This window comes from Mustela nigripes, chromosome 12 (assembly GCF_022355385.1).
Source record: "Mustela nigripes isolate SB6536 chromosome 12, MUSNIG.SB6536, whole genome shotgun sequence".
NCBI lineage: Eukaryota > Metazoa > Chordata > Mammalia > Carnivora > Mustelidae > Mustela > Mustela nigripes.
Window position 1 is genome coordinate 16,731,644 of NC_081568.1, and position 23,454 is coordinate 16,755,097.

The 23,454-nt window shown below is 34.5% G+C and overlaps 1 pseudogene; it reads right to left on the minus strand.

Annotated features, from left to right (window-relative positions):
* Positions 1-15,023: 15,023 nt before the first annotated feature.
* LOC132027729 (rab GDP dissociation inhibitor alpha-like) lies at positions 15,024-16,278 on the minus strand (annotated as a pseudogene).
* Between the last annotated feature and the right edge of the window lie 7,176 nt (positions 16,279-23,454).

Below are 23,454 nucleotides of genomic sequence, written 5' to 3' on the forward strand. Positions count from 1 at the left end.
ATAGTTATAAAAGCTGCCTTCTATAAATTATCTGTAGGTGTTGTGCCCCTGGTAGGCATAAACTTCCCTTCCTGGATGTGGAATAATTGGGGTTTTAGATTTTTAGTTACCTAATACTCTGCTATCCTCCAGACAAAGTATAAACAAGTAGTCAACTTTAAATATTGATAAACCCAAATGTTTCATGACAAAGGGATCAGTGTTAAAAGGAACTAATTGACACCTCAAGGGAAATGTGTACAAACTCAACCATGGTTCAAATATATGTTCTAACTAAATCATAAATAAATTGCATCCATTTATTAAACTCCTTTATGGATGACTAAAGATGATGAAAGAAATATTTGGAATTATAGTTTTATGGGTAACACTAAAACAGAAATAGAGATAAAAAAAGATAGTCATGGAAAGAAATACTCAAAGCATACAGATTGAATATGACAAAATGTGGATCCTTTTCTATGAAATATGACTGATAGGTGTTTCTTTCTCGCATAATGATTTCCTTGGTCTGGATATCTTCACTGTAAGCCATCTCCTTTCAAAGACTATTTGTTTTTGGAAGAATCTAAGTAACCTTCAGTTTGAGGTTCTGGTTGGGGTAGCCCTTCCATGATTCAAAGATGACCTATGCTTAGTATTTGACATATAGAAATCAAAGGATCAATTTATTGAAGATTTTTGCTTTGCCAGTTGGCAGAACTTCCTAATATTGATTTTTCCACTGAGGTCTTTCTCTAATGTCTCTTCCAGAAGACCAGATATCTAGATTTGAGAAACAATTCTGCAGGCATGGCTCAAGAGAGATTAAGGTTTCAGTGCCTCTTGGGGATTAGAATGGATTTAATTAGCCCCTTATAACACTTACATAAACAAATGTAGATTTTAAGGATCAGAAGTAATATTCCCAGACACATGGTCTGTTATTAACTCACAAAGCACAGCTGAACCATGGAAGGAGGAACTGCCTCAGACTTTGCAGGTTTCAAGTTCTCTGTGAGCTTTGCCAGGTTTAGTTTCAGAATTCCATCTGTTCTTTCTACCTTCCATGAAGGTTGATATTGATGTGGACAGTGAAGTCTGATTGAATGACCGATATTACCTAGTTCTTTAATAAAAATTAGAGTAAAGTGGTTTCCTCTATTACTAGAGGGATAGGTTTGAGTATGTTAATTTAGAGAGAAAGTTTTTCTTAATACCAAGAAGAAAAAAATGATCAAGAAATGTTCAAAATCCATTTCTAGCACAAGCTGTATGAAACACATTTGAATTTTTACAAAGAACACTTTATAGATTTTGCCAAGATTTATAACAATAATGGTTGAGACAAGCAATAAAGATACACTCAGCAATTTTAGCAAAATTTATCCCAAACTATTGATTAAATACAATGGCTAATTTGTACTCACTGTGCCAATAAAACTGAACAATTCTGACTAAAGTTTTATGTTAACTCACGTCAGTAAAACAGAAAACAGTGAAATCCTCTCTTGAGTTATAATATTCTGTTTATGCAAATATAGTTAGTAATGTCTCTGAGAGTAAGACATACTAAGAGCAGGGAGGATAATGACCAAGTCCATGTCTATTGAGGCCATTGCTTTGATTGGCTCTGCTAGATGAGAAACTAAAGCCTGGGGGGCCGGCATTATAGATAGTTATTGTACCTGTTTTTGTTCTTCAACATGAGCATGCTTCCTTTAAACAGAAACTATGTATTGACTGAAAAGTCATTATATTAATGTATTTTTACATATAATTAAACTTGAATATGAGCTGTTCTTTGATTTTTAAGTTTAATAAATAAAATATCCCTCACAAAAAATTTGAGTTAATTACTACTCGGAATATACTAAGAAATTCAGAATTATTTCTATTACCCATTGTTTATAGGATGAAGGAGCAAAGCTTTTTATTACTTGATGTTCTTTCCAGGAAATTCAAATATTTTATGCACAGAAGATGTGTTCTCAGTCTTAATATCCTGAATTTGTAACCTAATCTTAGGAAAGGAAGCATCAAGAATATTCAAGTTGACAAGACAGGAGTATAAATCCTCATCTTTCAAAATCGAGAATATTTATTACAGGTAATTTTTTAAAACAGCAATAATTAAAAATGATCATTATGAATTTTTTGTTAAAAGGATAAATAGAAAATAAGATGAAGCATTTTTTGTTTAAGATGCAATTTTAGTATTTTTGTCAGCATAGTAAATAAAGCAACACATGTACCACCTTGAATTTCACATTTTAATAAAATGTAACAATTTCTTTAAGAAGCAAACTGTATTTCTTGCTTCAAAGGCACTTTCACATCTCTTTGTAGTTATACCAAGTATTATCTCTATCATTCATTTAACACTTTAGCAAAAGTATTATTTAGCAAAAGTAAGAGAAAACATTTAGGTACTTAATAAGTATAATACTTATTTAGTAAGTATTATAAAAGTAAGAGAAAACATTTAGGTACTTAATAAGTATAATAATAATGAGAGAAGAGATCTATAAACATGGCAATGGCAGTTTCAATGAAATTCTATAATCAAATCAGAAGTTATGCATTATATTTACAGATAGAAATACTTAGAAAGATTAAGTAATTTACCATGTATGATATAGTTGGTAAACCCAAGAGCCAGAAATTATATCAGTTTTGTCTGACTCAAAGTATGCTTCCCACTGTAATTGCAAGGCTTTTGCTTTAGAATGAACTAATTGTATGGACAGGAGAAACGAAGAAATGATAACTGACTCCCAGATTTCAGTACTGGAAAACAGTCATGTTGTGGTATGCTCAGCACGTTAGAGAGATGGGGAGATAAGGCAAAGGAACAAGTTGGTAATATAGAAAGGGACAAAGTGTCTGCTTTCGATCAGGTAACTTTGAGATGTCTATGACACATTGTTGTTAATTAGGCAGTCATATACACCACCCAGCAATGTACGGGACCATTCTGGGCCATTGGGGTAATTTAGGGATTTGTCAGCATCAATGTGATGTATACTGCCATGTGAATAAATAATACCAAATGGGAAGAAAGATAGGATTGAAGGAAGACCCAAGACCCAGTTTGGGGATACTCCTAGAATTCAAAGTTTAGAGGACAAGTAAAGAAGGGTTGGACTGAGGTGGAATTTGTCCAGAGAATGTGGTCCCACAGAAGTGTAGAGGGTTTTTTCCAAGTTTGTAGACAGTGGTTAAATATTGCCCAGGAAACATTGTAACTGATGTAGGAACAGAAGGCAAGCTGAGGAAAGAGAAGAAACTGACACCCTACAACCCCCCCCCCCCCCCGAAATGAGATATATGTGACACTCTCAGGCACTCCTGGCTGTCCTAAAGCTAAGGAAAGGAAAAATAAATAGTTAACTTGTAGAGCTCACAACCCTGCAAGACTTGAGTCTCCCTCAGTTTACAAAAGTCTTAGCAATTAACAAGAACAACACATTTCTGTCCATAGCTTAGTATCCATAAGGAAATGTAGATACAATTAAATGTTCTTATAACCTGCAGCCCATTGACAGACACTTGAAGCCCACAAAGTATACTGTTCTTCTGGAAAGTTCTCAATTATCTTCATGTTAATGCCCTGTTAGAGGGAAAAACAACCTCACCTTGACAGACAAGGCCTCCTTTTTCTTGGTCCTCTTTAGCATATGAAAGTCCTTTCAAAACCTCCCTTTTTCCTTACCTCCCCCAATCCCATTGTATATAATCAGCCACCCCTCACAACCCTGTGCAGTAGTTCTTTCTGCCTACTGGTCCTGCCCCCATGCTTTAATAAACTACCATTTTGTTTTTGTTTTTTGTTTTTTTTAAGATTTTATTTATTTATTTGACAGAGAGAAATCACAAGTAGATGGAGAGGCAGGCAGAGAGAGAGAGAGGGAAGCAGGCTCCCCGCTGAGCAGAGAGCCCGATGCGGGACTCGATCCCAGGACCCTGAGACCACGACCCGAGCTGAAGGCAGCGGCTTAACCCACTGAGCCACCCAGGCACCCCTAAACTACCATTTTGTAACAAGACATTTCAAGAATTCATTCTTGATGTCGACTCTGGACTCCACCTCACTGAACCTCACCTGTATTTCTAAACTATATCAGAATGAATACTGAACAATGGATTAGATAGAACACACAGTCCATAATATGTAAAGAGAGACCAGTCTGTCAACAATACATACTATAAATAATTGTAAAAGACTTAGTTGTTCAAAAGTTTTTGGGGTAAGTTTTTGGGGTAAAAATATAAAACTCCTCTCATTCCATATAATAAATTAAGTCCAGATGAATCAAAGGCTTATACATAGAGATTTTTTAAAAATTTATTTATTATTCTTTTTGAGAGAGAGAGAGAGCATGAGCAGGAGGTGGGGTGAGAGTAGTGGGCAGAGGGAAAGAGAAAATCCCAAACAGGCTCCTCACTCAGCATGAGCCCACTCAGGGCCCAAGAATAACTCAAGAGTTGGACATTTAACCAACTGAGCCCCCAGACACCCCAGAAATTTTAAATTATTAAAACAATGTACGTACCCATATTCCCTATGGCACTTTCCTTATTGTTTTATGTATAGTTACTCATTTAATACTACTGTCAAACTTTTTGTGTCTGATACAGATATTCTAAGTTTCTTGGATTATTGCAATAAACTCCTGATCATTCTTTACAAAACTGAGGCATTAAAGGATTATGAAATTTGCTCAATGCCGCAGAACAATTTAGTGACAGATTTGGAATTTGAAGCAGCTAATTTGGCTCCAAAATGTTTACTTTAATCATTGTAGTATTCAACATACTGAACCACAGATGGTAAAATGCACAGCATTAATAAGAAAGGGGACATGATCTCATTAATGTTAAAAAAATTCAGTGTAATGTATGTCATTCCACAAATATATTGGAAACAAAAAATAAGAATAGAAATTCACCGAAATTATGTTTTAGGAAAAATGAAATTTAAAAGATGCACCCTTTTTTGGAAAGTTCTATTGACTTACATAACAAGGAAATCTTAAATCTGTAGCTTTTGGCTAAATATTCTTTTTCCAGTTAAACAAAGTTTGTATGTGAATGCGTTCATTGCATTTACTTTTAAGGAAACAATGGTGAGTTTATGTGCAAAATAAATCTTTCACTTTACAAAATTGAATATGTACTCTCATGCATAGGACCAGTAGGGTAAACATATACATAAAGCATTAATAATTATGATCAGTGTAGGGTATTTAATTGTATGTGCTTTTTATTTTTTTTTTAATTTTCTTTGATAAACATGTATGCTTTGGTCATTGAATAATTAAATTTACTTTATGGGAAAATCTTGTCGTTGTCCAAAAGACTCGTGAGCAATATAAAAATTCAGCAAAATGTAATCATTTACAGTTGTGCGTTAGTTGAATATTTAATGATGGTTGGCAATGCCAGTGATGAAATTTTCCAAGTACATTTATGGTATAATCCCTAAAGTATCACTGTAAGTTTACTGTATTATAACTGTCTAAAATTAACTGTCTAAATTGCCCATTAATATCCAGATTCTCTTCCATTTGTATTACGTAAGAATTAGAAAAAAATCTGTATTACCAAATGATAGGCATTACCAGTGTTAGGTAGCTACGGTAATGGCAGGATAATACTTTGATTCAGGATGAATCAAAATCAGCACAGGAAAAAGCTCTAGAAGTTTTTATTCCTCTGAACATCAGCTCTGCTTAGCATTACTGCCTTTCCTCAGCCCTTGAGAAAGTCTCTGCTGCTGGGCATAAAATCAGGGAAGCCAAGAACAATGTCTGGTTCCCTTGTGAAAGCTCTCCTCTTCTTCTAATTGCCAAGTCCTGCCAGTAATTTAAACATGACACCATGGAAAAGATTTGAAATCCAGCTTGATTAGGTAAGTTATTTTCTATAAGAGTGAAGTAGCACTGTCTCTTGGGACTAAAATATATGGACGGAAATCATATTATTGAAATACTAGGCTTGAGACTATCTCTATGAATGATTTTCACTTTTGAAATAACTGTTTTGGTCTATTGAGATAAACACCACACTTTCCTCTTCATGGTCCTTTAGTTGCATTTTTATCATGAAAAGTACTTCCTTGAAAGAGCCACACTATCTGAAAGATGCCACATGTCACATTGACTGGCAGCCATTTGAGAGTGGCAGAAGGCCAATAAATCATTCAGAGCTGGGAGTTGTTCAGAGCAACTTTAAAAATTTACCCTTTCTCCTTTCACAAAGTGCATTTCAATATCAAATAATGTTTTCTATTTAAACTTGTACATCAACCTGAATATTGGATTATGCAATGAAATGACTGATTTTGCAGTAATCTTTTTGAACTTAGCTATAAGCTTATTATGATATGTGTTACATGACAGATTTGGTTCATAAACCATTAAAATTTTTAGTATCAAAAGCATATTTTAGTCCAAGTTTGAATATAAAGGAATTTATGAAATTGCCTAAATATTTTTTAATTCCTGTACTTATGATAGGTTGATATTGAGGATTTAGAAGGAAATGTATATAAATAAGAAGCAAACAGATTAGGTTTTACAAGAGCTAAAAGGCAAGTTCTGTGGTGGACAGACCCCTCTTCAAGGAAAGATTTTTGTCCTGACTGCTGGGAGCAATGTTCTAGGAGAGCCTTCTGCAGTCAACTCTAAAGAAGATTGTGTTCTGCTGCAAGAGTTATCTGATCCCATGTTAGGGCTTTCTGGAGCACATGACATATAAACACTAATGGAGAAAGAAGTATAGAAACCTATTTTGACTTCCCTTGTGAGAATCTAGGCAGGCCTTTTCCAGAGAAACCCAGGGCTCATATTCTACCTCTCCATATCCTGCCTCTACAGATGGTATTCTTCTAGGTGCTACTTAATAAAATTGTCAAATACCACATTCTCTCTTAGAGTTTGCAACGATTTGTTAGATGTGGAGGCAGCCATGTAAATTTTGCTTCTGGAAAATATCTTTTTAATTTATAAAAGTAACGCATATTTATTGTTGTTTGGGTAGATTTCTGAAGAAAGAAAACAAGGAGGAAAAATGAAATGGAGTATAATATAAGCTGTTGCTAAATAACCAGCAAATACACAAATTCAGTATATACTATACTCCTTCCTCAGAGCAAAAGATTTCAATGTTACATTTTTGTATGTGTGTTTAATGAAATCATTGTAGATTTTAAGGATCTCATATATGAAAAAAGTCTAAAAATTATGTCTGGAACCAGGTAGAATAGTGGAGGACTAGCATGGACATAGGAAGTCTATTACTTTGGTATTTGATGAATGATATTATTGTAACTTCCAGATATTTCCATGAACTAAAATATATTTTTACATTTGCTATCCCTTTTTACTTACATTTATTTAATAGCTCTGCTTATTCCTCAGAAACAATAATAAGCAATAATAACTTATTCATATTGACTCATTGTCAATAATCCATATTGATTCATTGTTTTACTGTGGAGCAATTTAAAAACTAAGTTGCAATAAAAGGGAAAGGACATACATTAAAAGCTGCTTGCTTTGTGTAGTGGGTCCGGTTGATGACAGAATTATTGTTAAATGGAAAGGAGGTAGAATTAATCATTCAATTAAATAGAACTGGAGTTGCTATTTGTCATTAATCACCTTCCCTTAAGCAGGGACTACTCTTTAATTCACCTTTATATTTATAAGCTAACACATTGTATATTTATGTTTTTTTTTACTCTGTCTATCCCAATTGAATTTATGCTCCATGAGGGGAGGTTTTCTTGTCAGGTAGTACACTCTTCTTAGTTAGCTCATTCTCATTCTCATTCATTAGTGCATTGCTTGTTCTAGAACTTCTTCTAGAACTATTCCTGTGATTTAGCAGCCATTTAAACGTTAATTAATTAAGGAACAGCTCCTATTTTAAAGGAAAATTTTTAAATTTTATATTATTTTATTTTATTATTTGATAAAAGCTAATATATTAGTCTGACTACAGAAAATACATGCTCACATCTGGCCCTGAATTATATATTAATAAAAACATTAAATAAAATAATATACAATATTTAAAATATTTTAATATTGCAAATATAATTTTAAACTATTTTAATATTACATGTATACAATTTTCACTCTTCTTCCACCATAATTATGGTTTGTGGATAGAAAAAAAATCATTTGAAATATTTTAATGTCTGGAAGATTTTTCTCCTCATACAGAAATAAATAGTGATAGTAGTTCTGATTTTCATATTAATTCAGCGTTGCACACAGCTCTTTAATCACAATATATAATGCATTTGAAAACTGCTTGTTCATGTGCATGTTTGCATTTCAGAGTGAGTAGTATGTGGGGTACGAGGGAGGGTTATGAAAATCTTTACTCTGTGTACCTTCTTCCTCTAACATAATTTACTTCATTGATTTTCCATTTTCTACTCCCCAAGTAAAATTGTGCAATGGGCAATTGGGAAACTCTGGATACAAGGAGAGTTTAAAATCCAATGCTGAGACAAGAGGTGACTTCATTTTGATTTTCCACTTAGAGTTTATAGTCTAATTAAAGAAAATGCACATATATCTAGAGATAATCATGGATAATAAACCATATAATTATCATTGTCAATGGATATTACAGCAGCTGAATCACAAAAAGAAATGAAAAAAGATTATCAGCCTTATGCAAATCCGTATTCTCTTTAAGAATTCCAGTTATGGTGTAAAAGTATTAAAATAATGCAACACATTCAAACCCCATATACTTTGTGATCATTTTTAAAATGTATTCAAAAATATTTCTGTGTGCAAAACATTTTCATAATGATCTTATTTAATGAAAGCATTAAGAATAGTACTTTATAAAATTACATTGCAGAACACAATTATTTTTCTCCTTAGAACACACATAATAAAATGTAATTATCAGTGTTTTTTCATAAACATGAGTTTTAGTGGTGTTACTTGGTCCTATTAATAAAGGTACTTTCTTTCTCAAAGTAAACATAGCACATCATTTCTTTCTTAGCTCAGAGAATATGATTATAGTCTAAATAGTTAGGATCTAAAGATCATTTAACAAGTACAGTGAAATATTTCAATCACCTAGAGTTCTAGACACAATTTTGGCGATTTTTATTTATTTTCTGTGCATATGTACAGCTGACAGTTCAAGAGTGAACTCTACAAAATTTTTTTCAACTCTTCTTTTCTCCCCAGAAGGCTTTCCTATGAATACACCTTCCAGAGTCTGTCCACTACTCACTTATTCACGTCTTCTCTTCATGCGGGATGGTATTATTTATATGATTGGTGGGTTACTGGGAAGGAAAGCCTGAGCCTATGTTTTTCGATCTTTCCCTTTCTTTATCTTCACATAGAGAGCAGTTGCTGTGCTCTACATTCTACACAATGCCACAGCATCAAAGACCAGACTCCTGTCCTTTAGCTTGTGTAGCCTTCTAGCCTCTTAGGAAAGCTTATCTCAGCTGATAAATAAGAACACTCCTATATGACCATCCTTAGACAATTTTTTCAGATGATTGGTAGTAATAGAGCTGACATTTTGATTTTTATCTGTTTAATCCTTGCTTCTGTGATTGTATTAATTCTAACATTGAATGGAGCAGTAAATTTCTATGTGTTATCAAACTATAAAACACATTCGTGCATAATATAGCAAATGAATTATATCATATCCTTATGTTCTTATAATTATAGTGTTTTTTTTTTACTTTTTAAACTTTTTTTTTAATATAATTTTTTATTTTTTATAAACATGTATTTTTATCCCCAGTGGTACAGGTCTGTGAATCACCAGGTTTACACACTTCACAGCACTCACCAAAGCACATACCCTCCCCAATGTCCATAATACCACCCCCTTCTCCCAAACCCCCTCCCCCCAGCAACCCTCAGTTTGTTTTGTGAGATTAAGAGTCACTTATGGTTTGTCTCCCTCCCAATCCCATCTTCTTTCATTTATTCTTCTCGTACCCACTTGAGCCCCCATGTTGCAACACCACTTCCTCATATCAGGGAGATCATATGATAGTTGTCTTTCTCCGCCTGACTTATTTCGCTAAGCATGATACGCTCTACAAACTCAACACCCAAAGAACAAATAATCCAATCAAGAAATGGGCAGAGGACATGAACAGACATTTCTACTTTTTAAACTTTTAATCAATGATGAGCTTTCTTCATGCTGATATTATTTACACTATCAGATTCTGAATATCTTGAGGATGCAGATTAATAAAAATATAAATTTCTGTTCCTCATCTTAGAGACTTAAAAAAAGTAAATTCCCCAAAATGGAATTTTGGAAAGTCATGTAATGTTATTTGTTTTATGTACTTGGTCACTACTAGTAGAATTAGTCACTTTTTGCCTGTTTTGACACATAAAATGCCTACTAATAAATTATACCTTTTTCTTTCACTATTTTTAAAATTTTACTATTTTTACCTGTTAATATTTCACGTGAGTGTAGCATTGTTGAAGATTTAATTTGAATTCATTATTATTTATGTCATCAGATATTGCTGTTGACCTTTCAGTGTGCATGTTCCCATTCTTAGTAACAGAATCCCAGTTTTAACTCAGCACAATGTTACATTCCCCATGTTTTCCTAGGTCTAGATGCAAGCCTGTTGAGATCATTTGTGTGTGACTTCTGAAATGGCTCATTAAATTCAGTTTACCCAGCAGAGTGATAAGCTTTTTCAAATCTTTCTACAATTTTTGCAGCTGGCCTGGCCTGCAGATGTGAAGGGTAGAAGTGTAAGGTTACCTTTCTGATGAAAGCCATGTACTAAAGTTAGTAAAAGAGAAATAGAATTGCTGGGGTTCCTGGGGACTATGAAAAGCTTGCATACTAGCCATAGACTGCTGATTTATAAGCTTTTCTATGTTAAAAGGAAAAAAATTCTCCATTTTCTTAAGCTTCTATAGTGGGATTCCCAAATGTTATTTCTAACTGATATACATGTTCATACATGAAATAAGTGTTAGAAATTTGTTAATATATTTAATAATCATAATCTGCTTGAATAATACTCTAGGATTATAAACCAAAATATACAGGCAGTCTTTTCATGGAAACAGTTATGAGTTACAAGCTATTATGAGATATGGGATCTACGTAATATCTGTTATTTCTTTTAGACAGGACTACTATTTACATGAACAAAAAATCTGTTACAAGAGTGCTATGTGTACAAATGAACAGTACTTCTTAAGACTGCATGATGATGGCAATGACTTTTTCTTTTCAATTATATATATTTTGTGATTATAATTCACAAATATATGTCACTTTACTTGCAACTTCTGTTATCCCCAATGTTTTTGTTAATTTGATTAGCAAAGCAACACACAATTCAAACAGCAATGTGCTATGTCTGCAGAAGACGTTTGGGAATAGGAAAGCCTATCTATTGTGTTCCTTACTGCTTAAACATCTTTTATTCAATAATCTGTTGCAACATCATATTATATATACTGTAGATTTTGAGGACATAGATTTTCAGATTAATGGGAAATTTAATAATAGCTTTTATAAAGCCATAATTTAATATAGTTGCTAAAAGGAAAAAAAAAAAACAGCCTACTCTAGAGGTTGAAAACCTCTTCTTTAGTGTGTCTTACAGTTAAATGTAGACAAGGTGGCCCTATCACATGCAACTGTTTATGTAGTCGAGTTTCACTTCAGTAGACTTATTAGCAGGGAAAATGTCATTACAAATTTATAAATCATAAGTGAAGGATAAAAAAACACCTTTCAAAATGCTTGTAAGAAACACTCAAGTTGTTAGAGGTTCTTCCAAGTATTATATAACTTTTCATAACTTAGAGCTATAACATAGCACATGTGTGGAGTCATCCACACTGACTTTACTTGCTGAAGCTAGTAGAGTATTATACTCTGATTTTCTTGACAACAGCATTCTAAGATATGTCCTCCTCTGACATACAATAGAAAAACTTAAAAAGATATTTGTAAAGTTTTAAAAAAGACCTATAGAGATGCTGAACAGAAGATGACATTGATGGTGGTAGAGTTTAATGCCACTTTCAAAGTGTTCACTCATTACAGTGTTTTGCCACTTTCTTTGCTAAATTCATATTTCTATGGATGCTTCTTTTTTATACATATGGTTTAAGAGTGAGAAGGGAGATTGAATAGGACAGAGTCAGTGTGGAGATAGGCTTGTTGCAATTCTGAGGTTGGCCACATCACAAAAGCGTGCGCAGGTTTAAAGTCAGGAGAGAATAAGAACTCAAAAGATGTTAAGGTTGCTTGTACATTGATTTTGAAGTCAGATCAGCTTTTAGGCTGAGCAAAAGACATATACAAAATAAATCATAAACCGGAGTGGATTCAGCGAACTTACCCACTCAAGGCCTTTTCATCTTTCAGTGGTCTCTGCAACCCGTATGGATCAAAGAAGCCCCGAGTTCCTAGGAGCCGAGAAACACAAGGCTTTGGCTTTTTATAGTTTTGAAAGGGCCCTGGAGGTAAAAGATAGGAGTATATTAATCTCAGTGCTCTGCTCTATTCCTTTATGAAACAGTTTAAGCTTTACCACATCTAATTTTTTCCAAATTGTTTTTCTTATGGCATCTTTGAGTTTAAATAAGATTTTAAAACAGCTGTCCTGCCCCTTGCTTATACAGGACACAGGTTGTATACTTAATCATTTAAACTTAGCACAGTTTGCTAGAATTTGAGGTGGAGTAAAGCTGAGGACTCATTCATTAGAGGTAAACTACATGCACTGTAATATCTTTTGCTAGTTTGATTTTCATCTATACTCTCTGTGGCCAAAAATTATCTTATAATATCTTATATATCTTATTAAGTATTTGTATTTATCCACCATTTACTTTTGACAAAATGTCTCTTCAGAGATAAAATGAGGGTGTCAAAGAAAAATGTCTTATAAACATGTGTTTGGATTTGATCATTGTATGTTCTGTTTATTTGACTATTTCCAAACTGTCAGGATTCTTGTAATAGTTGTAAGCTATCAGTAGGTATAAGCCTGTTAGCCTCCACTGTGAAGATAATGTTTCTTATAATATATTTACAACTGTTAGTAATTCCAAGGACACTTTCATGTTTTATTTATTATTTTACAGACTTTATTTATTTGACAGCAAGGCAGCACAAGCAGGGGGAGCAGCAGGCAGAAGAGGAGGGAGAAATAGGCTCCCCACCAAGCAGGGAGACCAATGCAGGGCTCCATCCCAGGACCCTGAGATCATGACCTGAGCTGAAGGCAGTTTCTTACCTGACTGAGCCACCCAGGTAGCCCCCCTACCCCCATCCCTACCCAAGGACATTTTTAAGTAAGAGAAGCATCTGAGGAAGATAGTTTTAAAGGAGATACTCCTTTGACCAAAAATAAATAAATAAATAAAATGTAAGACAGTGAGAAATTTGTTTACAAATAATATTTTTGTATTAAACTTGTTAAAATGTGCTAAATTGGTTGTAAATTAATTCATACTTATCTACATAGTTCTTTCCATATTATTAGAAAATGTTGGGGCACCTGGGTGGCTCAGTGGGTTAAGCTGCTGCCTTTGGCTCAGGTCATGATCTCAGGGTCCTGGGATCGAGTCTTGCATTGGGCTCTCTGCTCAGCAGGGAGCCTGCTTCTCTCTCTCTCTCTCTCTCTCTCTCTCTGTCTGCCTCTCTGTCTACTTGTGATCTCCCTCTGTCAAATAAATAAATAAAATCTTAAAAAAAAAAGAAAATGTGACTCTTTAGGGGCACCTGGGGCTCAGCTGGTTTAGTGTCTGGCTCTTGGTTTTGGCCCAGGTGATGATCTCAGGGTCATGAGAGTGAGTCAGTGTCTCGCTCTGCCCTGGGGAGGAGAGTGGGGAGCCTGCTTGTCATTCTTTATCTCCTTCCTGCCATAAATAAACACATCTTAAAAAAAAAAAGAAGAAGAAGAAGAAGAAGAAGAAAATGAAGAAGTGTGTCACTGTAAAAACAAAAAGTGTATTTATTTTAAAATAATATTAATATAAAATCAATTAAGTGATTTAAATGGTTATAAATAGTTAGATGTACTTATCCTAAATTTTTCTCTGTGACATTATTTTGTGATATAATTTTAGGGTAATAAAATTCGAAATTTGAAAATTTCAGTAGAATTTTAAGATAATTCAGTAGGTTTGCTTTTTTTTTTCTCCCCCCCAGCTTTCAACACAGTTTTATCAGCAGGTTTTCTGTGAAATACACTAGAGGTATGGGAAGTGGACACATTTACTTTGCAAGGTAAGGGCAGGTCATACTAGGGTTTGGATCCATTTTTCCACCTCCTTCTGGTTTGCTCACATTTTTTTTTTCCCCCTCAGCAAATGCCAGAGAACACAAACACAAAAACAAGAAACAAAAACAGCAAGATCAGCCTTTAACTGGGCCACACCCAAGCCCTCTCCCAACCCAGGCTGCAGGAGAAGGTGGCGGGTGAGAGGCACAATGTTCCTTTCTCAGAGCAGTGAGCCAAAGTTAATAAATTAGAATAAATTAATGAGAGCAAGGTGGTGGTGGTAGGGGGAATGCAACTTTGTGCTGGGAGGGACACTTCTCTCCAACACACAAGAGAGTTACTGGGGAGAAGCAGGGGGCATCTCCAAAGGCCACTACAATAGGGGTAAGAGCAGTGGGGCAAGAAGTCAGGTTTTTTTTCACGTACTTCCCAAATACAGCAGAAGAATTAGGAGAGGAGGGGGAAGAGATACACACAAGGAAAAGAACCCTCTTTTCCCAGAATAAGGAAGGGCCAAGAAAGAGAATGCTATTCAACCCCGCATCTCCCAAACCATTGCTAAGGTTAAGGATTTGGTCAGTGAATCAATGAGGTGGGTGACAGGAATGTAGAATGTGGTTGGGGAAGCAGAGAATGCTAGAAATGGGGGTACCCATTCAACCCATCTCCCCAACCTTCAAAGAGAACAGACTTAGGTCAGGGGAGAGGGCACAAGGGCTGAAGTATGTGTGGAGGGCATCAGAAGTTACTGGTCAGCTTCTCCAAAGACAACATTCCATTTGTGGTTTCATGTTTTCAAAGTCAAAAACAGAGCCTTCCATGTGCTTGTAGATGAATTTGAAGTCATTGTAGGTTGTCTCGAAGTGGTAGTATCATAGGAGCAGAAGCAGAACACGTGGCTCTAGGAACTTCTAGTCAGTGAGCTCCAGCAGCTCCAGGCAGGTTCAACTTCCTTTTCTACCTCTGTAGAAAAGGTGCTGACAATGGCGATGTACTTGCCCTGGGCAGCCATGTTGTGTCTGTAGGAGATCATTCACACATATATGTCTGACTTCCTGTTAAGTTGGTTCTAGGGAGTGATGATTTGGCAGGAGCTGGCATCATCAGTATTCTTGATGGGATGGTTGAAGCTAGAGATGATGCAGATAACCTGGCTAGCCTTCTACACTCAGTCCAGAATGTGGCTGGGGTTACAGATCAGATGCTTGCAGTGAGCCACCTCTCCCTCAGGCTTCACACCCACTACCTTGCCATTCTCCATGATGATGCCATCCACAGGTTTGTTCAGCATATGTGTCTCTCCAAAGATGGCAATCTGAAAAGCCCTGAGGCAGCTCACCAAGGCCATAGAGTGGTTATAAATAAGGACTCTTTCCATATGGAGCCAGAGGCTCTTTGTACAACTTGATGCACTTGATGGTCTCAAGACAGAGCTGGTCCAGGTAGTCATAAGTACAGTAAAGGGCAAGGGCATGGCCAGTGAGGGCGATGATGTCCTGGCCCTAATTAGGCAAGTTAGTGCTCTGGGGGTTAACACTCTCGAAGGTCTTGTGATCATTTTCATCAAAGTTTGCCACAAACACCAGGAGCTTGCAGAAACACCATTTCTCAAACATGCCCATCAGATTGAAAGCTAAGGCTTCATTCTCAGTGGATGGTACTTTATAGATCTTTTTAGACAAAGCTGCCTCTACCACCTTGAAGTTCAAGTAGCATGTCACCTCTATATACAGCAACATCTTTACCAGCTGCCCACTGGCCATGAGGAATTTGAATAACAGGTCAATGCTCCAGTCTTGGCCCCTTCCCATTGCCTCAGGGGGGCCCTCCAGCAATTAAAAAACCCTGTACAGCTCCTCAGGGGTGTGGAGGCTCTCACCCTCATAGTAAGGGTTTCAGTCCATATACAGCACTTTCTTTCCATTCACACATTATATGCCTGACAGGAAACATTCAGTGAAGCCAGTCCCCAGAATGATTGCATCATATTCCTTGTCCATGGTTAGGCCTAACTGCCAACACAGTCACTCCTTCTCCTGCTCCTTCACCACAGCTCCCTGGGCCAGGATAATTCAGTAGTTGTTTTTGTTTGTTTGTCTGTTTAAGATTTCATTTATTTATTTTAGAGAGAGTGAGTGAGAGAGAACATGAGAGGGGAGAGGGTCAGAGTGAGAAACAGACCCCTCACTGAGCAGTGAGCCCTCTGTGGGACTCCATTCCAGGACTCTGGGATCAGTAGGTACTCAGCAAGTATTTATTAAATAACAGAAGGTCTTCATTTCAAATGCTGTGTTTTGAAGGGTGCCGAGGGGACTGTAAAATGTTAGAACCTAGGCTTGTCCCTCGAACACATCACAATGTACCAGAATATTCATTGGCATGTTGGGTGATACAGTCCCCAGTGGGTGAAAATTGGTGACTGAGGGAGTTGGGAAAAACCTTACTCTTTCATGTATAATGCAAAAATAATGTGTTGGTATAGAGTATGTTCACAGAGCACCTGTACTATTAAAATAGAAATTTTCTACTTCAACTCATCTGTATTACTCATTACTCATTACATTTAAGACATATTCAAATAAAAATGGTTTGATTGTAATAGAGATGATGCCTATTGCGGGTTTTGAATAATATTCTGTTATGTAACTGTCTGTTGATCCACTCTATATACTTCCCCTAAGTAAATAAGGACACTTAAGCTCTCCTTCATGATGGAACCCAAGTGCAGCATATATAACTGAATGATAAGATTTGCTATGATACTTATAGTGAGTAATTTATCATTCTTTTTTTTTAAATCTTGGTACTTTATATAGCAGATGCAGTTCAGACTAATCTTATTATTTATTTATTTAAAATTAAATAAGTTATTTATTCATTAAACTTATTTATTTATTCTTTATAAATCTATTTATATATTAAATATTATATATGAATTTATTGTATATTATATATGGATTTGTTATTATTTATTTAATTATTTAATGATTAAATAAATTCTTATCTAATAATAATTATTATTTGATAAATAAATAAATTGTTTATTTAATACCTAAATAAATATTTATGAAACTTAAAAATGTAGGTGTTTAATCACTTTTATTTTTTATCATTTTTGAACAATAAAATCACTCTTAATATACAAGTGAATAAGACAGAGAAAAACAAATACCATAAGATTTTACTCATATATAGAATTTAAGCAATAAAACAAATGAGCAAAGGGGAAAAAAAGAGAGAAAGAAACCAAGAAACGAACTCTTAATTTTTATTATTATTGGGGAGAGAGAAAGAGAAAATGAGCAGGGGAGGGGCAGAAGGAGAGGGAGAAGCAGACTCCCCACTAAGCAGGAAACCTGACACAGGACTCAATCCCAGGACCCTGATATCATGACCTGAGATAAAGGCAGATGCTTAACTGACTGAGTCACCCAGGGGTCCCCAAGAAACTTTAACTATAGAGAACAAACTGATGGTTACTGGAGAAGTGGGCAGGGGATGGCAGAATATGTGACGGGGTTTAAAGAATACCCTTGCAGTGACGAGCACTGAGTCTTGTATGGAAGTGTTGAATCACTATATTGTCCACCTGAAATAAATATTACACTGTCTGTTAACTGTCTAAAATTTAAATTCTAGAATTAACAAGCTACTGCATCAACCCCTCTCAAACCATCCCCAACATTCTTCTAGGTAGAGTAGTTAAGCCAAATACCTGTATTGCTGTCATCATATAATATTTATTTCACTTAAGTGGCCATTTTTCATATTGCATCATGACCAAAAGACTGAGGCAAACATCACTGAAATAACAAAAGTTCAATCAAATTCTGCTTACTCTCAGGTGACCCTTCTATTTCATGTGGTTCACTACAGAGTCTCCCTCAGTTCCGTTGTTGACATGAAAGCAAACCTTTTGCAGTTCTTCCATCTTATTTTATCTATTTCTTCCCAAGTTTCCATTAATGTACATGCATTTTTAAATAATAAATGTAAATAAATTTAATTTTTGTTAAATACCTTCATTTCTCCTTTTCTTTCAAAGCAATGCATTCCTCATTAGAGCAAAATTGCCAAATAAAACCTTAAAATCATTCCCTGACATAATAAAGTTGTATAATGGGGAAATAAAACCATGTTGTTATCATTCTGGAGGAAAAAAAAAATGAACAACAACAATATTGGGGGTGGAAGGAAAGAATGTAATCAGAGGGTAGAAATATTTCCCCAGTCAACTTTAATTCACTAAAGGCAGAGGTCTTATCTATTTTACCATTTTTGCATCATTAAACAATGCATATTAAGGGATATTTAATCATCTGACAAATATTTATTGTTTCTTTGATATGTGCTCAATACTGCTCTTGGTTGTAAAAATTACACAGTAAGAATATAAACCTTAACCTTAGGGAACTTATATAAAAGATGCAGCAAAGAAATGTGTGGAAGAATGAATGCATTCTCACGAGATGTGAAAGAGTTTTGATTTTAAGTATGGTACTCAGGTGTCACTAGGGTTGTCATATTATGTTTGATGGTGAGTAACAAAAATCCAACTATGGAGGAAATAGGTAAAGGAAACATATGAGGCACATGTGATATAATCTGAGGAAGTGTTAGATAAGCAAATGTCAAGGATCATGGATATTACTTGGCCCACAAGGCCTGTGGGCCTAAGAGACAAATGCTGTCATTCTTTTGAGAAGATTTCTGCTGACATTTCCTGAACCTTTTGTGTTAAGTTTTATCTGTATAGACGTTGTGAGGTAGAGTAAGCATGTACAGATACTATAAGGTAGTTGATAGATAAATAATTTTTTCAACAGACTGTGAAGTAACCAAGGCCTTGTATTCTGGGATAAAAAGTGCAAGAGGGAAGTTTCCCAACATAAAAAATTATGCTTTTTGTTAATCTGTCCAATAAAAGATATCTTTATTTGTTGTAATTTCAAAAGAAATAAGATCTAAAAACTAAATATATGTGGACTCATGTTTACCCCAAATTAGGCTAAAAGCATTTTTGTTTACATTTTTAATACTTATTAAGATTTCCTTTTCTTCGTATACAAATCTGTTACTAAATCAGTGTTTCTAATTTTTTCTTACAATTTGGAATAAATATTTCATGAGAGCTGGGACTTTCTTTTCTGGTGCGTTTCTAGTACTCAGAATAGTATTTAAGAACTACCAAGTATATATTGGCTCCACCTATATGTGAATAAACAGATGCTTAGACCTTTGTGACACATCATAGTGAAGAAATGTAATTTGGTACACGTTTTAAAAATAACACCATTTTTTTTTAAGATTTATTATTTATTTATTTGACAGAAAGAGATCACAAGTAGGCAGAGAGGCAGGCAGAGAGAGAGAGGGAAGCAGGCTCCCTGCGGAGCAGAGAGCCCGATGCGGGGCTCGATCCCAGATCCCTGAGATCATGACCCGAGCCGAAGGCAGCGGCTTAAGCCACTGAGCCACCCAGGTGCCCCAAAAACAACACCATTTTTTAAATTTTTCTAACTACTATATGTTTGTCACTATCCTAAGTGTTTTAGATATATTATTTCATTATCTTTGTACTCCCTACTACATTGATAAGGAGTTACTAATTTTCATATTCTAAAGATAAGAATACTAGTCTTTAAAAAGGCTTATGAACTGGGATATGATCTTGAGAAATTGTTAGAAATGGACTTGATCAGAAATAAACCTAGCTTCAAAGCCTATGCTTTAACACTACAACATGCAAAAGCCATCTGGTTTACTTTATTATCTAGACATGACATCAGTTTTGGAAATGAATATGTGGGCTGAAGTTACAACACAACTATTGGAACCAGAATATCCCAGTGCAATATCTTGATCTTTTGATTAAAACATGCAAAATAGGTGTCATTCTTATGTAACAAATGACATAAGTTATCCATAAAATTTTCTAGGTGTTTATGTGCATTTTATATAAGAGAAAGTAAATATAAATTTTCTTCTTTTAAATCAAATTTTTGAAATGTTTCTAGGCCTAAAACAAATTAATATGACTCCTCTAAAATCTTCTGATGGCAATACATTAAGATATAGAGATAATTTTCCAGAAAGATTTATATTTTTCTGTAGTTTTACTTTTCATGTTTCAACTAACCCACTTATCTGAAAAGCTCACTAAATTTTTAGGTGAACTTTTGAAATTCAAATGCTATGCTCTGGTTCCTGTGGAGCCCCCAAGAACTTTCTTTATCCTTTGAATAAGAGTTCTGATCTTCTTTGGGTCAGCATTTTAACTCTGAATGTTTTGGCTTAGATTTTAGCTTATTTATCATTCTTTCTTGGCAATAAACCAAAAACCGACTTTAGTTTTATCTTCCAGGACATTTAAAATGTTCTGAATTTTTTTTTTTTTTGAATGTAGCAACAATCAAATTTCAAAAGTTAAAACAAAGATGGCATACTTTTTGTGTGTGTGTGTGTGATTTTGGCTTGGATAACTTGCACTTTGCAGCAGCAAGTGATAAATCTGAATTATTGCATAATAAATATGGCTATATTAATTAGATATAAGTTTCTGATGGCTAAATAATTAATACCATGGTTTAGTCAATGCAAATCTATAAATATGCCCCTGCATTTTCCACAGATAAAAACAAACAACACATTTTAATATAAGTTTAGGAATATTTGGTCATATTTGGACATAAGTTTAGTAAATAGAGCAACTTATGTAGAGAAAGATTATGTTTATTTCAAGTATTATGTCTCTATGTTAATATTTATATTTTGCAATAATTGTTTATGAAGATTTACGAGCTTTCTCTTCATAATTTTTTCTTAATATTGTAATGGGTTGTAGCTATGTAACTCCTAAGCTTATATGTTTGATCAGTAATAAGAATAATATCATGGGGTGCCTGGGTGGCTCAGTGGGTTAAGCCTCTGCCTTCGGCTCAGGTCATGATCTCAGTGTCCTGGGATGGAGCCCAGCATCAGGCTCTCTGCTCCATGGGGAGCCTGCTTTCCTGCCTCTCTCTGCCTGCTTGTGACCTCTCTGTCAAATAAATAAATAAAATCTTTAAAAAAAAAAAAAAAAGAAGAAGAATATCTTGATAAGAGTCAATATTAACTTTCAGGGTTTATTTGAACACTGTGGTTTTTATAGGAATAGAATTAAAATATATTTTTTGTATAATTTTTTTAAAGTTTTGTTCCACATGAGTATTTTCTTTCCAAATTTGAATGATTGATCCTGAATTAAAAGCAAAAAGTTTATGAAAATTACCCATATGAATTGGTCTATTTTGGGTTTTTTTCCCTCCATTTCTTGAAAAATTAAAATAAAATATCCTTTATGGACCAAACTTTTATGACAGAGAAAAATGTTAAAATAATGTAAGCAATCTATACTTTGGAAGTGTCTTGCCATTTTTATAAATAATAACCATTTCTTTAGATTTACAATCACTGGACTGGCTAAACCTATGCATCTGGCAGTTTAGAAAACTTTGTTTTTTTTCCCTGATATTCAGCCTTAGCTACACTTCAGGGTGTTAAACTTGGCAAATATGGCTTTAATAGAGTAAATTAAAATTATACTCAAGTCTTTTGTAGCTAAAGAAAATGGTACTCCTATAGGGCACCTGGGTGACTCAGGGGGTTAAAGCCTCTGCCTTCAGCTCAAGTCAAGATCCCAGGGTCCTGGGATGAGCCCCACATCTGGCTTTCTGCTCAGTAGGGAACCTACTTCCCTTCCTCTCGCAGCCTGCCTCTCTGCCTACTTGTGATATCTGTCTGTCAAATAAATAAATAAAATCTTTAAAAAAAAGAAAGAAAATGGTACTCTTAGACTCAATGAGTTAGTTAGAGCATGAATTCAATCAAGATGCCAAAATATATTAGTTGATAATACAACTATGTGAATGACAGTACTATTTACCAGGTTAACTAAATCAGAAATATACAGATGACCTTTAGTTCATTTTTACCCCTCAACAGGAAACCCAGTGGGTCATTAATATTACTCCATCTCCATTCATCATTCATGCATTTATTAATTTGACTTATAGTAGTATTCTAACATAAATGAATAATCTTGCCATAAGTATCCACCATCTGTTGTTTTTACTTTTCCTTTTTTTAGGAGAGTGCAAGGTATTGATTTTAAAGTTCTAAAGAATGGGCTCTAGTCACAATTAATCAGTTACCAAGCAGTTAGACCATTAAAAAATTGATGAACCCATCTTTAAAGCCTAGCAATTCATTTAGAAAGTTCATCTAGAAATATATCTTCATTACCTAAGATGTTATTGTAAAAATTAAGTAAAACTAAAAAATGAGAATAATAGCAATAAATTACTGGAGAAAATAATTTTTATAGCATTTATTTCTTCCATTTTCAAAGCTAATTGTATCACCTTTCATTGTGTGAAAATAATAGACCGATGTTCCACAGGTAGAGTAACAGGTAGAGCAAGCACTCAGGTTAATTTAAACAGGGAGGTGACATTAGAAAAGAGAGACCACAGGGGCGCCTGGGTAGCTGAGTCTTTAAGTGTTTGCCTTCAGCTCAGGTCCTGTTCTTAGGACCCTGGGATCAAACCCTACATCAGGCTCTCTTCTGGGTAGGAAGCCAGCTTCTCCCTCTCTCACTTCTCTTGCTTATGTTCCCTCTCTTGCTGTCTCTCTTTGTCAAATAAATAAAATTTAAAAAAAAATCTTAAAAAAAAAGAAAGAAAAAGAGAGACCACAATAAAATAGGATATTGTGGGTCTAGTCCATTAAGATTATTTTAATCCAAATTATATTTATGATACACATGTTTGTATGTGTTATCAAACTTGGGGTCACAAATAGCTTGAATATAGCTTGAATATTACATTGACAAAATGCAAAAGATGAAAATTAGATTATAATGTAGATTCTATAACTTATTAATCTACATAATTTAGGAAAATATATATAATTAAAATGTTTTGCTCTAAAATGATTTTGGAGATATATAGATATATCTACATAGATATATCTATATATAAAAGTTATAACTTAAAAAGTTTAAACACTCTATAACTTCAATGGGTAATTTTAAGCATATAAATATTCACCATATTAAATTTATCTTTAAAAAAATACAACTAATTGAAAATAACATCTGCCTTATTTTTTTCCAGTGGTAGCAATAGAAAGCTGTG